This window comes from Pan troglodytes, chromosome Y (genome assembly GCF_028858775.2).
Source record: "Pan troglodytes isolate AG18354 chromosome Y, NHGRI_mPanTro3-v2.0_pri, whole genome shotgun sequence".
NCBI lineage: Eukaryota > Metazoa > Chordata > Mammalia > Primates > Hominidae > Pan > Pan troglodytes.
The window spans coordinates 7,149,748-7,163,922 of record NC_072422.2 but is presented as its reverse complement, the minus strand read 5'-3'; positions in this window follow the sequence as shown (position 1 = coordinate 7,163,922).

The following is a 14,175-nucleotide window of genomic DNA, read 5'->3' as shown; positions in this document are numbered from 1 at the left end:
GCTGAGATTCTTCCACTGCCCTCCAGCCTGTGTGACAGAGTCAGATCCTTTCAAAATAAAGGGAAGGAATAGAATGGAATGGAGTGGAATGGATTGGAATGGCATGGCATGGCATGGCATGGAATGGAATGGAATGGCATGGAATGGAATGGAATGCAATGCAATGGTGAAATGTAATGTGACCTGACATTATGCGACTGCAGTCCAGCATGGGTGACAGAGTGAGATACTGTCAAAAGAAAGGAATGGAATAGAACAGAGTGGAATCAAATGAAATGGAACGGAATGCTGAAATGAAATGTGAAAAGAGATTCTGCCACTACACTCCAACCTTCGTGACAGAGTGATATCCTGTTGAAAGAAAGGAATGGAATGGAATGGACAGGTATGGAATGGAATGCAGTGGAGTGGAGGGGAGTGGGGTGGAGAGGAATGGATTGGGGTGGAGTGGAGTGGAGTGCAATGGAATGGAATGGATTGGAATGGAATGGAATGGAATGGAATGGAATGGAATGGAATGGAATGGAATGGTGAAACGAAATCTGAGCTGATATTGTGCCACTGCACTTCAGCTTGTGTGACTGATTGAGATCATGTCGAAAGAAAGGAATGGAATGGATTGGAGTGGAATGGAATGGAACAGAATGCAACGGAATGGAATGGAATGGAATGGAATGGAATGGAATGGAATGGAATGGAATGGAATGGAACAAAACGGAATGGAATGGAATGGAATGGAATGGAATGGAATTGAACAGGATGGAATGGCATGGAATAGAGTGGAGTGGAGTGGAATGAAATGGGATAGAGTGGATTGGAATGGAGTGGAATAGCATAGAGTGGAGTGGAGTGGAGAGGAGGGTAGTGGAATGGAATGGAATGGAGTGTAGTGAAATGGAATGGAATGCAATGGTGAAATCTAATGTGAGCTGTGAATGTGCCCCTGCGCACCAGCCTGCGTGACAGAGTGAGATCCTGTCAAAAGAAAGTATTGGAAAGGGAAGGAGTGGAATGCAGTGGAAAGGAATGCAATGGAATGTAGTGTAGTGTAGTGGAGTGGAGTGCAATGTAATGGAGAGGAATTGAATCGAATAGAATGTAACGGAATGGAATCGAATGGAATGGAAAGGAATGGAGTGGAATGGAATGGAATGGCGGGGGAAGGAGTGTTGCGGAGTGGAGTTTAATGGAGTGGAATGGAATGGGATGGAATGGAATGGAATGAAGTGGAGTGGAGTGAAGTGGAGTGGAATGGAGTGGAGAGGAATGGAGTGGAATGGAATGGGATGGAGTGGAATGGAGTGGAATGGACTGGATTGGAGTGATGTGGAATGGAGTGGAATGGAGCGGAGAGGAGTGGACTAGAGTGGAGTGGAGTGGAATGGAATGGAATTTAATGGAATTGTGAAATGAAATGTGTGCTGAGATTGTGCCACTGCACTCCAGTCTGGGTTTCAGAGTGGGATACTTTCAAAAGAAAGGAATCAAATGGAATGAAGTGGAATGGAATTGAATGGAGTGGAGTGGAATGGAGTTCAATAGAATGGGATGGAATGGAATGGAATGGAATGGAATGGAATGGAGTGGAGTGGAGTAGAGTGGAGTGGAGTTTAATGGTGTGGAAAGGAATTTGATTTAATGGAATAAAATGGAGTGGAGTGGAGTGGAGTTGAGTAGAGTGGAATGGAGTGGAACTCAATGGGATGGAATGGAGTGGAGTTGAGTGGAATGCAATGGAATGGAATGGTGAAAAGAAATGTGAGATGAGATTGTTCCACTGCACTCCAACCTGGGTGACAGAGTGAGATCCTGTCGAAGGAAAAGAATTGAATGGAATGGAGTTGAATGGAAGGAATTGAGTGTAATGGAGTGGAGTGGAGTAGAGTGGAGTGGACTGGAGTGTAGTAGAGCAGATTGGAGTTGAGGGGGTTGCAGCCGAATAGAATGGGATGCATAGGAATGGAATGATGTAGAGTGTAGTGGAGTGGAGTGGAGTCGAATGGAGACCAGTGGACTGCAAATGCCGTGGAATGGAATGGAATGGAATGGAATGGAATGGAATGGAATGGAATAGAATGTTTTGGAGTGGAGTGGAGTGGAATGGAATGGAATGGAATGGAATGGAGAAATGAAATATGAGCTGAGATTCACCACTGCACTCCAGCCTGGGTGAGAGAGTGAGATCCTGCCTAAAGAAAGGAATATAATGGAGTGGAGTAGGTAATGAAGTGGATAGGAGGGGAATGGAGTGGAGTGGAGTAGAATGTAATGGAGTGGAATGGGTTGGAATGGAATGGAAAGGAATGGAATGGAAAGGAGTGGAATGGAATGGATTCCAATTGAATGAAATGAAATGGAATGGAATGGAATGGAATGGAATGGAATGGATTCCAATTGAATGAAATGGAATGGAATGGAATGGACTGGAATGAAAAGGGTTGGAATGGAATGGAATGGAGTGGAGTGGAGTGGTTTTGAAAGTAGTGGAATGGAAAGGGATGGAATAAAATGGAATGGAGTGGAGTGGACTGCAGTGGAGTGGATGGAGTGGAAAGGATTGAGATGGAGTGTAACGAAGTGGAGTGGATGGCAGTGGAGTTGAGGGGAGTGGATTGGAGTTTAGTTGAGTGGAATTGAGTGGAGTGGAATGCAACAGAACAGAACGCAATGGAATGGAATTGTGAAATGAAATGTAAGCTGAGATTGTGCCACTGCATTTCGGCCTGGGTGACAGCGTCAGATTCTGTCAAAAGAAAGGGATATAATGTAATGGAGTGTATTGGAATGAAATGGAATGGAATGGAGTGGAGTCGATTGGCGTGGAATGGAACGGAGTGGAATATGATGTAATGGAAAGGAACGGAGTGTAGTGTAGTGGATTGGATTGGAGTGGAATGGAATGGGATTAAATAGAGAGGAGAGGAGTGGAGTGGAGTGGAATTGAATGGAATGGCGTGAAGTGGAATTGAGTGGATTGGAGTGGAATGGAGTGGAATATAATGGAATAGAAAGGAATGGTGAAATGAAATGTGATCTGAGATTGTGACACTGCTCTCCAGCCTGTGTGACAGAGTGAGATCCTATTTAAAGAAAGGAATGGAATACAATGAAGTGGAGGGGAATGGAAAGGAATTGAATGGAGTTGAGTGGAGTGGAATGGAATGGAATGGAATGGAATGGAATGGAATGGAGTGGAGTGGAGTGGAGTGGCATGGAGTGGAGTGGAGTGGAGTCGAGTGGAATGGAATGGAGTGGAATGGAATGCAATGAAATGGAGTGGAGCCTAGTGTAGTGCAGGTAGTGGAATGGAATGGAATGAAATGGGATGGAATGGAGGGGAGTGGAGTGGAATGGAGTGGAATATTGAAGGGAATGTAATGGAGTAGAATGGAATGGAGTGCAATGAAATGGAGTGTAGTGGAGTAGAGTGGATTGGAGTGGAGTGGAGGGGAGTGGAATGGGGTGAAGTGGAATGGGATGGAATGGAGTGTAGTAGAGTGGACTGGTATTAATGGAATGTACTGGAGTGGAATAGATTGGAGTTGAGTGGAATGGAATGGAATGCAATGGAATGGAATAGAATGGAATGGAATGGTGAAATTAAATGTGAGCTGAGGTTGTGCCACTGCACTATAGAATGTGGAGCAGAGTGAGACCCTGTCGAAAGAAAGGGATGGAGTGAAGTGGAATCGATTGAAGTGGAATAGAATGCAATGGAGTGGAGTTGAGTTTACTGGAGTGGAGTGGAGTGGAATGCTGTGGAATGGAATGGAATGGGATGGAATGGAGTGGAGTAGAGTAGAGTGGTGTGGAGGGGAGTGAAGTGGAATGGAGTGGAATGTAATGAGATTCAATGAAATGGAGTGGAGTGGAGTGGAGTAGAGTGGACTAGAATGAAGTGGAGTGGAGTGGAATGGAGTGGAATGGGATGGGATGGATTGGAATGGAATGGAGTGGAGTGGAGTGGAGTGGAATGGAGTGCAATGGAGTGGGATGAAATGGGATGGAGTGGAGTAGACTGGAGTGGAGTGGCGGGTAATGGAGTGGAATGAAATGGAATGGAATGGAATGGAAGGGAATGGAGTTGAGTGGATTGAAGTGGAATGGACTGGAGTGGAGTGGATTGGAGTTGGGTGCAGTGGAGTGGAATGCTATGGAATGGAATGGAATGGAAAGCAATGCATTGGAAAGGTGAAGTGAAATATCAGCTGAGATTCTTCCAGTACACTCCCGCCTGGATGAGAGTGACATCCTGTCAAAAGAAAGGAATGGAATGGAAGTTAGTGTAATGGAATGGATTGGGGTACAATGGAGTGGAGTGGAGTTGAGTTGAGTGGAATGGAATGGAGTTGAAAGGAATGGAATCGAATGGAATGGAATGGTGAAATGAAATGTGAGCTGAGATTGTGACACTGCAGTCCAGACTTTTTGACAGGGTGAGATCCTGTCAAAATAAAGGAGTGTTATGCAATGGAGTTGAATGGAATGGAATGGAATTGAAACTGAGTATATTGGAGTGGAGTCGAGTGGAGTGGAGTGGAGTCAAGTGGAGTGGAGTGGATTGGAGTGGAATGTAGTGGAGTGGAATGGGATTGAATGGAATGGAGTGGAGTGGAGTGGAGTGGTGTGGAGTGGGATGGAATAGAATGGAATGGAATGCCACGGAATGGAATGGAATGATGAAATGAAATGTGAGCTGACACTGTGCCACTGCACTCCAGCCTGGGAGACAGAATGAGATCCTTTCAAAAAATTGTATGTAATACCCTGGATTGGAATAGAGTGGAATCGAAAGGAATGGAATGGAATGGAGTGCATTGGAGTGGAGTGGATTGGAGTGGAATGGAGTGGAATGGAATGGGACGAAATGGAATGCAGTGTAGTGGATTGGAGCACTTTGACGCCTATGGTGGAAAGGGAAATATTTTCACATAAAACCTAGACAGAAGCATGCTGAGAAACTTCTATGTGATTTGTTTATTCTTCTCACAGAGTTGAACCTTTCTTTTTATTTAACAGATTGGAAAGACTCTTTTTGTAGAATCTGCAAGTGGACATATGGAGCGATTTGAGGCATTTGGTGAAAAGAAAATATCTTCACATAAAAACTAGACAGAAGCATTCTGACAAACTTCTTTGTGATATATGCATTGAACTCACAGAGTTGAACTTTAGTTTTGATTGAGCAGTTTTGAAACACCATTTTTTTACTATCTGCAAGTGGACACTTGGAGTACATTGAGGCCTATTTTGGAAAAGGAAATATCTTCACAAAACTAGACAGAAGAATTCTGACAATTTTCTTTGTGATGTGTGTATTCATCTCACAGGGTTGAAACTTTCATTTGATTAAACAGCCTTGAAACACTTTGTACAATCTGCATGTGGACATTTGGAGCGCCTTGAAGCCTATGATGGAAAAGGAAGAGTCTTCACATAAAAACTATAGAGAGAAACATTCTGACAAACTTCTTTGTGATGTGTGCATTCATCTCACAGAGTTGAACCTTAATTTCCATTGAACACTTTTGAAACACTCTTTTTGTAGAATCTGCAAGTGAACATTTGGAGCTCTTTGAGTCCTTTGGTGGATAACGAAATATCCTCAAATAATAACTAGACAGAACCATTCTGAGAAACTTCTTTGTGATGTGTGCATTCATCTCACAGAATTGAATATTTATTTTGATTGAACAGCTTGGAAACACAGTTTTTGTAGAATCTACAAGTGGACATTAAGATTGCTTTGAGGCATATGGTGGATAACGAAATATCTTCACATAATAACTAGAAAGAATCATTCTGAGAAACTTCTCTGTGATGTGTGCATTCATCTCAGAGTTGAATATTTCTTTCGATTGAGCATCTTGCAAACACAGTTTTTGTAGAATCTGCAAGTGGACATTTGGAGCACTTTGATGCCTATGGTGGAAAGGGAAATATCTTCACACAAACACGACACAGAAATATTCTGACAAACTCCTTCGTAATCTGTGCATTCGTCTCACGCAGTTGAACCTTCCTTTCATTGAGCAGTTCTGCAACACCCTTTTTGCAGAACCTGCAAGTGTACATTTAGAGCACTTTCAGGTCTATTGTGGAAAAGGAAATATCTTCACATAAAAACTAGATGGAGGCATTCTGAAAAACTTCAATGTGTTGTGTGCATTCATCTTACAGCGTTGAACCTTTATTTTGATTGAGCAGTTTTGCAAGACTCTTTTAGTAAAATCTGTAAGGGGATATTTGGAACGAATTGCATCCATTGCCAGTAAAGGAAATATCTTCACGTAAAATCTAGACGGAAGCATTCTGAACAACTTATTTGTGATGTGTGCATTCAACTCACGGAGTTCAACCTTTCTTTTGACTGAGTAGTTTTGAAACACTCTTTTTGTAGAATCTGCAAGTGGATATTTGGAGCGCTTTGCCGCCTATAGTGGAAAAGGAAATATCTTCACATAAAAACTAGACCGAAGTATTCTGAGAAACTTCTTTGTGATGTGTGCATTCATCCCTCAGACTTGAACATTTCTTTTGATTGAGCAGTTTTAAAACACACTTTTTGTAGAATCTGCAAGAGGATATTTAGAGGGCTTTGTGGCCTACTGAGATAAAGGAAATATCTTCACTTAGAAACTAGACAGAAGCATTCCGGGAAACTCATTTCTGATATGCGCATTCATCTCACAGAGTTAAAACTTTCTTTAGATTAAGCCGTTTGGAAACTCTCTTTTTATAGAACCTGGAAGTAGAAATTTGAAGCACTTAGAGGTCTATGGTGGGAAAGGAAATATTTTCACATGAAAACAACACAGAAGCATTCTGAGAAACTTCTTTGTGATGTGTGCATTCACCTCACAGAGTTGAACTTTCTTTTGATTGAGCAGTTTTGAAACATTCTTTTTGTAGAATCTACATGTGCATATTTGGAGCTCTTTCAGGCCTATGGTGGAAAAGGAAATATCTTCACATAAAAACTACACAGAAGCATTCTGAGAAACTTCTTTGTAATGTGTGCATTCAAACAACAGAGTTGAACCTATCTTTTGATAGAGCATTTTTTAAACTCACTTTTTGTAAAATCTGCAAATGGATATTTGGAGACCTTTGGGGCATATGGTGGAAAAGGAAATATTTTTACATAAAAATTACACAGAAGCATTCTAAGAAACTTCTTTCTGATGTGTGCACTCATCTCACAGAGTTGAAACTCTCTTTTGATTGAGCAGTTTTGAAACACTATTTTTGTAGGGTCTTCAAGTGGATATTTGCTGTGCTTTGATTCCTATTGTGGAAAAGGAAATATCTTTCCACAAAAACTACACAGAAGCATTCGGAGAAACTTCTTTGTGATGTGTGCATTCATCCCACAGAGTTGAACATTTCTTTTGATTGAGTAGTTTGGAAACACTCTTTTAGGAAAATCTGCAAGTGGATATTTGGTGCACTTGGAAGTCTATTGTGGAAAAGGAAATATCTTCACATAAAAACTACACAGAAGCATTCCAAGAAACTTGTTTGTGATATGTACATTCAACTGACAGATTTGAACCTTTCTTTTAATTGAATAGTTTTGAAAATATCTTTTTGTAGAATCTGCAAGTGGATATTTGGAGTGCTCTGAGGCCTATGGTGGAAAAGGAAATATCTTTACATAAAAACTACACAGAAGCATTCTGAGAAACTACTTTGTGATGTGTGCATTCATATCACTTAGTTGAACCTATCTTTTGATAGAGCAGTTTTGAAAGTCTCTTTTTGTAGAATCTGCAAGTGGATATTTGGAGCCCTTTGCAGCCTATGGTGGAAAAGGAAATATCTTCACATAAAAACTACACAGACGCATTCTGTGAAACTTCTTTGTGCTGTGTGCATTCAAACCACAGAGTTGAACCTATCTTTTGAATGAGCAGTTTTGAAACTCTCTTTTCATAGTATCTGCAAGTGGATATTTGGAGCCTTTTGTGGCCTACGGTGGGAAAATAAATATCTTCATATAAAAACTACACAGAAGCATTCTGAGAAACTTCTCAGTGATGTGAGCATTCTTCTCACAGAGTTGAACCTTTCTTTTGATTGAGCAGTTTTGAAACACTGTTTTTTAGAATCTGCAAGTGAATATTTGGAGCCTTTTGGGGCTTATTGTGGAAAAGGAAATATCTTCACATAAAAACTACATAGAAGCATTCTGAGACACTTCTTTGTGGTATGTGCATTCATCTCACAGAGGTGAAACTTTCTTTTGATGGAGCAGTTTTGAAAAAATCTTTTTGTAGAATCTGCAAGTGGATATTTGGAGCACTTTGAGGCCCATTGTGGAAAAGGAAATATCTTCACATAAAAACTACACAGAAATATTCTGAGAAACATCTTTTTGTTGTGCTCATTCAACTCACAGAGTTGAAGTATCTTTTGATTGAGTAGTTTTGAAATACTCTTTTTGTAGAATCTGCAAGTGCATATTTTGAGTGTTTTGAGAACTATTGTGGAAAAGGAATTATCTTCTCATAAAACCTACACTGAAGGTTTCTGAGAAATTTCTTGTGATGTGTGCATTCATCTCACAGAATTGAACATGTCCTATGATTGAGCAGTTTGGAAATACTCTTTTCATAGAATATGAAAGTGGATATTTGGAGCCCTTTGAGGCCTATTGTGGAAAAGGAAATATCTTCACATAAAAACTACAGAGAAGCATTCTGAGAAACTTCTTTGTGATGTGTGCATTCATCAAACAGAATTGAACATTTCTTTTGGTTGTGCAGTTTTGAAACAATCTTCTTGTAGTATCTGCAAGTGGATATTTGGAGCGTTTTAAGACCTAAGGTGGGAAAGGAAATATCTTCACATAAAAATTACACAGAAAGATTCTGAGAAACTTCTTTGTGATGTGTGCATTCATCTCATATATTTGAACCTTTCTTTTCATTGTGCAGTTTCCAAACCATCTTTTTCTAGAATGTGTAAGTGGATATTTGGAGCACTTTGTGGACTATGGAGGGAAAAGAAATATCTTCACATAAAATCTACACAGAAGCATTGGGAGAAAATACTTGTGATATTTTGTTCAACTCACAAAGTTGAACATATTGTTTGATAGAGCAATTGTGAATCTCTCTTTTTGTAGAATCTGCAAGTGGATATTTGGAGCCCTTTGTGGCACATGGTAGAAAAGGAACTATCCTCATAGAAAAACTACCCAGAAGCATTTTGATAAACTTCTTTGTGATTTGTGCACTCATCTCACGGTGTTGAAACTTTATTTTTATTGAGCAATTTTGAACATTCTTTTTATAGAATCTACAAGTGGATATTTGGATTGGTTTGAGACCTATGGTAGAAAAAGAACTATCTTCACCGAAAAACTACACAGAAGCATTTTGAGAAGCTTCTTCTTGATGTATGCATTCAACTCACAGAGACGAACTGATCTTTTGATAGAGCAGTTTTGAAACTCACTTTTGTAGAATATGCAGGTGGATATTTGGAGTACATTGCAGCCTATGGTGAAAAAGGAACTATCTTCGCATAAAAACTAGGCAGAAACATTCTGAGAAACAAGTTTGTGATGTGTACATTCATCTCACAGAGTTGAAATCATTTTTTGATTTGAGTAGTTTGGAAACACTCTTTTTGTGGAATCTGTAAGGGGATATTTGAAGCGTTTTGCACGCTGTTGTGGAAAAGGAAATATCTTCTTATAAAAACTACACAGAAGCATTCTGAGAAACTTCTTTGTGATGTGTGCATTCATCTCACAAAGTTGAACCATTCTAATGGTTGAGCAGATTGGAAAAACTGTTTTTGTTGAATCTGCATGTGGATATTTGGAGCGCTTTGAGGCCTTTGGTGGAAAAGGAAATATCTTCACATAAAAACTACACAGAAGCATTCTGAGAAACTGCTTTGTGGTGTGTGCATTCATCTCACAGTGTTGAACGTTTCTTTTGATTGAGCAGTTTTCAAAGTCTCCTTTTGTAGAATCTGCAAGTGGATATTTGGAGTGCTTTGAGGTGTATGGCAGAAAAGGAAATATCTTCACAAGAAAACTACACAGAAACACTCTGAGAAACTACTTTGTGATGTGTGCATTCAACTCAGAGAGTTGAACCTATCTATTGATAGAGCAGTTTTGAAGTTCTCTTTTTGTAGAATCTGTAAGTGGATATTTGTAGCCTATTTTGGCCTGTGGTGGAAAAGGAAATATCTTCACATAAAAACTACACAGAAGCCTTCTGATATACTTCTTTGTGATGTGTGCATTCAGCTAACCGATTTGAGCCTTTCGTTTCATTGAGTAGTTTTGAAACACTCTTTTTAGAATCTGCAAGTGGCTGTTTGGACCGCTTTTAGGCCTATGATGCAAAAGGAAATACCTTCACAAAAAAACTACACAGAAGTATCCTGAGAAACTTCTTTGTGATGTGTGCATTAACCTCACAAAATTGATCTTTTCTTTTGATTGAGCCATTTGGAAAGACTATTTTTGTATAATCTACAATTGGATATTTGGAGCGCTTTGAGGCTTACTGGGGAAAAGGAAATATCTTCACATAAAAACTACACAGAAGCATTCTGAGAAACTGCTTTGTGGTGTGTGCATTCATCTCACAGTGTTGAACGTTTCTTTTGATTGAGCAGTTTTCAAAGTCTCCTTTTGTAGAATCTGCAAGTGGATATTTGGAGTGCTTTGAGGTGTATGGCAGAAAAGGAAATATCTTCACAGGAAAACTACACAGAAACACTCTGAGAAACTACTTTGTGATGTGTTCGTTCAACTCACAGAGTTGAACCTATCTATTGATAGAGCAGTTTTGAAACTCTCTTTTTGTAGAATCTGTAAGTGGATATTTGTAGCCCTTTGTGGCCTGTGGTGGAAAAGGAAATATCTTCACATAAAAACTACACAGAAGCCTTCTGATATACTTCTTTGTGATATGTGCATTCAGCTAACTGATTTTAGCCTTTCATTTCGTTGAGTAGTTTGAAACACTCTTTTTTAGAATTTGCAAGTGGCTATTTGGACCGCTTTTAGGCCTATGATGGAAAAGGAAATACCTTCACAAAGAAACTACACAGAAGTATCCTGAGAAACTTCTTTGTGATGTGTGCATTAATCACACATAATTGATCTTTTCTTTTGATGGAGCCGTTTGGAAACACTATTTTCATATAATCTACAAGTGGATATTTGGAGCGCTTTGAGGCTTATTGGGGAAAAGGAAATATCTTCACATAAAAACTACACAGAAGCATTCTGAGAAACTTCTTTGTGATGTGTGCATTAATATCACAGAGTTGAACCTTTCTTTTGATTGAGTAGTTTTGAAACAATCTTTTAGTAGAATCTGCAATTGGATATTTGGAGCACATTTAGGGCTACTGTGGAAAAGGAAATATCTTCCCATAAAAACTACACAGAAGCATTCTCAGAAACTTCTTTGTGATGTGTGCATTCATCTCAAAGTTTTGAAACTTTCTTTTGATTGAGCAGTTTTGAAACAAACTTTTTATAGGATCTGCAGGTGGATATTTGAAGCATTTTGAGGCCTATGGTGGAAAAGGAATTATTTTCACATAAATACTACACAAATGCATTCTGACGAATTTCTTTGTGATGTGTGCATTCAACTCACTGTGTGCAACCTATCTTTTGATTGAGCAGTTTTGAGTCTTTCTTTTTTTAGAATTTGCAATGAGATACTTGGAACCCTTTGCGGCATATGGTGGAAAAGGAAATATCTTCACATAAAAACTACACAGAAGCATTCTGAGGAACTCCTTTGTGATGTATGCATTCATCTCACAGGGTTGAACTTTTCTTTTAATTCAGGAGTTTTGAAACACTCTTTTTATAGAATCTGCAAGTATATATTTGAAGCCCTTTGAGGCCTATTGTGGAAAAGGAAGTATCTTCACATAAAAACTAGGCAGAAGCATTCTGGGAAACTATTTGGTGATGTGTGCATTCCTCTCACAGAGTTGAACATTTCTTTTGATTGAACAGTTTGGAAGCACTCTTTTTGTAGAATCTGCAAGTAGATATTTGGAGCGCTTTGAGGTCTCTGGTGGAAAAGGAAATATCTTCAGATAAAAACTACACAGAAGCATTCTGACAAACTTCTTTGTGCTGTGTGCCTTCATATCACAGAGTTGAACCTATCTTTTGATAGAGTAGTTTTGAAACTGTCTTTTTGTAGAATCTGCAAGTGGATATTTGGAGCCCTTTGCTGCCTATGGTGGAAATGGAAATATCTTCACATAGAAATTACACAGAAGCATTCTGAGAAACTTCTTTTGCTATGTTTATTCAAATCACATAGCTGAACCTATCTTTTGATAGAGTAGTTTTGAAACTCTCTTTTTGTAGAATCCATCAGTGGATATTTGGAGTCCTTTGCTGCCAAAGTTGGAAATGGAAATATCTTCACATAAAAACTACAAAGAAGCATTCTGAGAAATTCCGTTGTGATGTGTGCATTCATCTGACAGAGTTGAGCCTTTCATTTGATTGAGCTGTTTTGAAACACTCTTTTTGTAGGATCTGCAAGTGGATATTTGGAGCGATTTGAGGCTTATTGTGGAAAAGGAAATATCTTCACATAAAAACTACAGAGAATGATTCTGAGAAACTTCTTTGTGTGCCTTCATGTCACAGAGTTGAACCTATCTTTTGATTGACCAGTTTTGAATCTCTCATTTTGTAGAATCTGCAAGTGGATATTTGGAGCATTTTGCAGACTATTTTGAAAAGAAAATATCTTCACATAAGAACTACACAGAAGCATTCTGAGAAACTTCTTTCTGATGTGTGCATTCATCTCACAGAATTGAACATTTCTTTTGATTGAGCAGTTTTGAAACACTCGTTTTATGGTGTCTGCAAGTGGATAATTGAAGCTCTTTGAGACCTATTGTGGAATAGGAAATATTTTCTCATAAAAACTACACAGAAGCACCCTGAGAAACTTATTTGTGAGGTGTGCATTCTTCTCACAGAGTTGAACCTCTCTTTTGATTGAGCAGCTTTGAAATCCTCTTCTTTTAGAACCTGCAGGTGGATATTCAGAGTGCTTTGAGGACTATTATGAAAAAGGAAGTATCTCCATGTAAAAACTACACATAAGTATTGTGAGAAATTTCTTGTGATGTGTGCGTTCATCTCACAGAGTTGAAATTTATTTTGATTTAGCAGCTTTTAAACAATCATTTTGTAGAATATGAAAATGGATATTGGGAGTGCTTTTAGGCCTCTGGTGGAAAAATAAATATCTTCACATAAAAACTGCACAGAAGTAGGGGAGCAGAGCCAAGATGGCCGAATAGGAACAGCTCCAGTCTACAGCTCCCAGCATGAGAATCACAGAAAATGGGTGATTTCTGCATTTCCATCTGCAGTACCGGGTTCCTCTGACCAGGGAGTGCCAGACAGTCGGTGCAGGTCAGTGGGTGCATGAACCATGCATGAGCCAAAGTAGGGCAAGGCATTGCCTCACTTGGGAAGTGCAAGGGGTCAGGGAGTTCCCTTTTCTAGTCAAAGAAAGGGGTGACAGACGGCACCTGGAAAATCGGGTCACTCCCACCCAAATACTGCACTTTTCCAGTGGGCTTAAAAGACGGTGCACCAGGAGATTATATCCTGCACATGGCTCAGAGCATCCTATGACCATGGAGTCTTGCTGATTGCTAGCACAGCAGTCTGAGATCAAAATGCGAGGCAGCAGTGAGGCTGGTGGAGGGGAGACCAACATTGCCCAGGCTTGCTTAGGTAAACAAAGCAGCTGCTAAGTTCGAACTGGATGGAGCCCACCACAGCTCAAGGAGGCCTGCCTGCCTCCATAGGCTACACCTCTTGGGGCAGGGCACAGACAAACAAAAAGACAGCAGTAACTTCTGCAGACTTCAATGTACCTGTCTGACAGCTTTGAAGAGAGCAGTGGTTCTCCCAGCATGCAGCTGGAGATCTGAGAACAGGCAGACTGCCTCCTCAAGTCGGTCCCTGACCCCTGACCCACAAGCAGCGTAACTGGGAGGCACCCCTCAGTAGGGGCACACTGACATCTCACACGGCTGGGTACTCCTCTGAGACAAAACTTCCAGAGGAACGATCATACAACAGCATTCGCGATTCATGAATATCCACTATTCTCCAGCCACTGCTGCTGATACCCA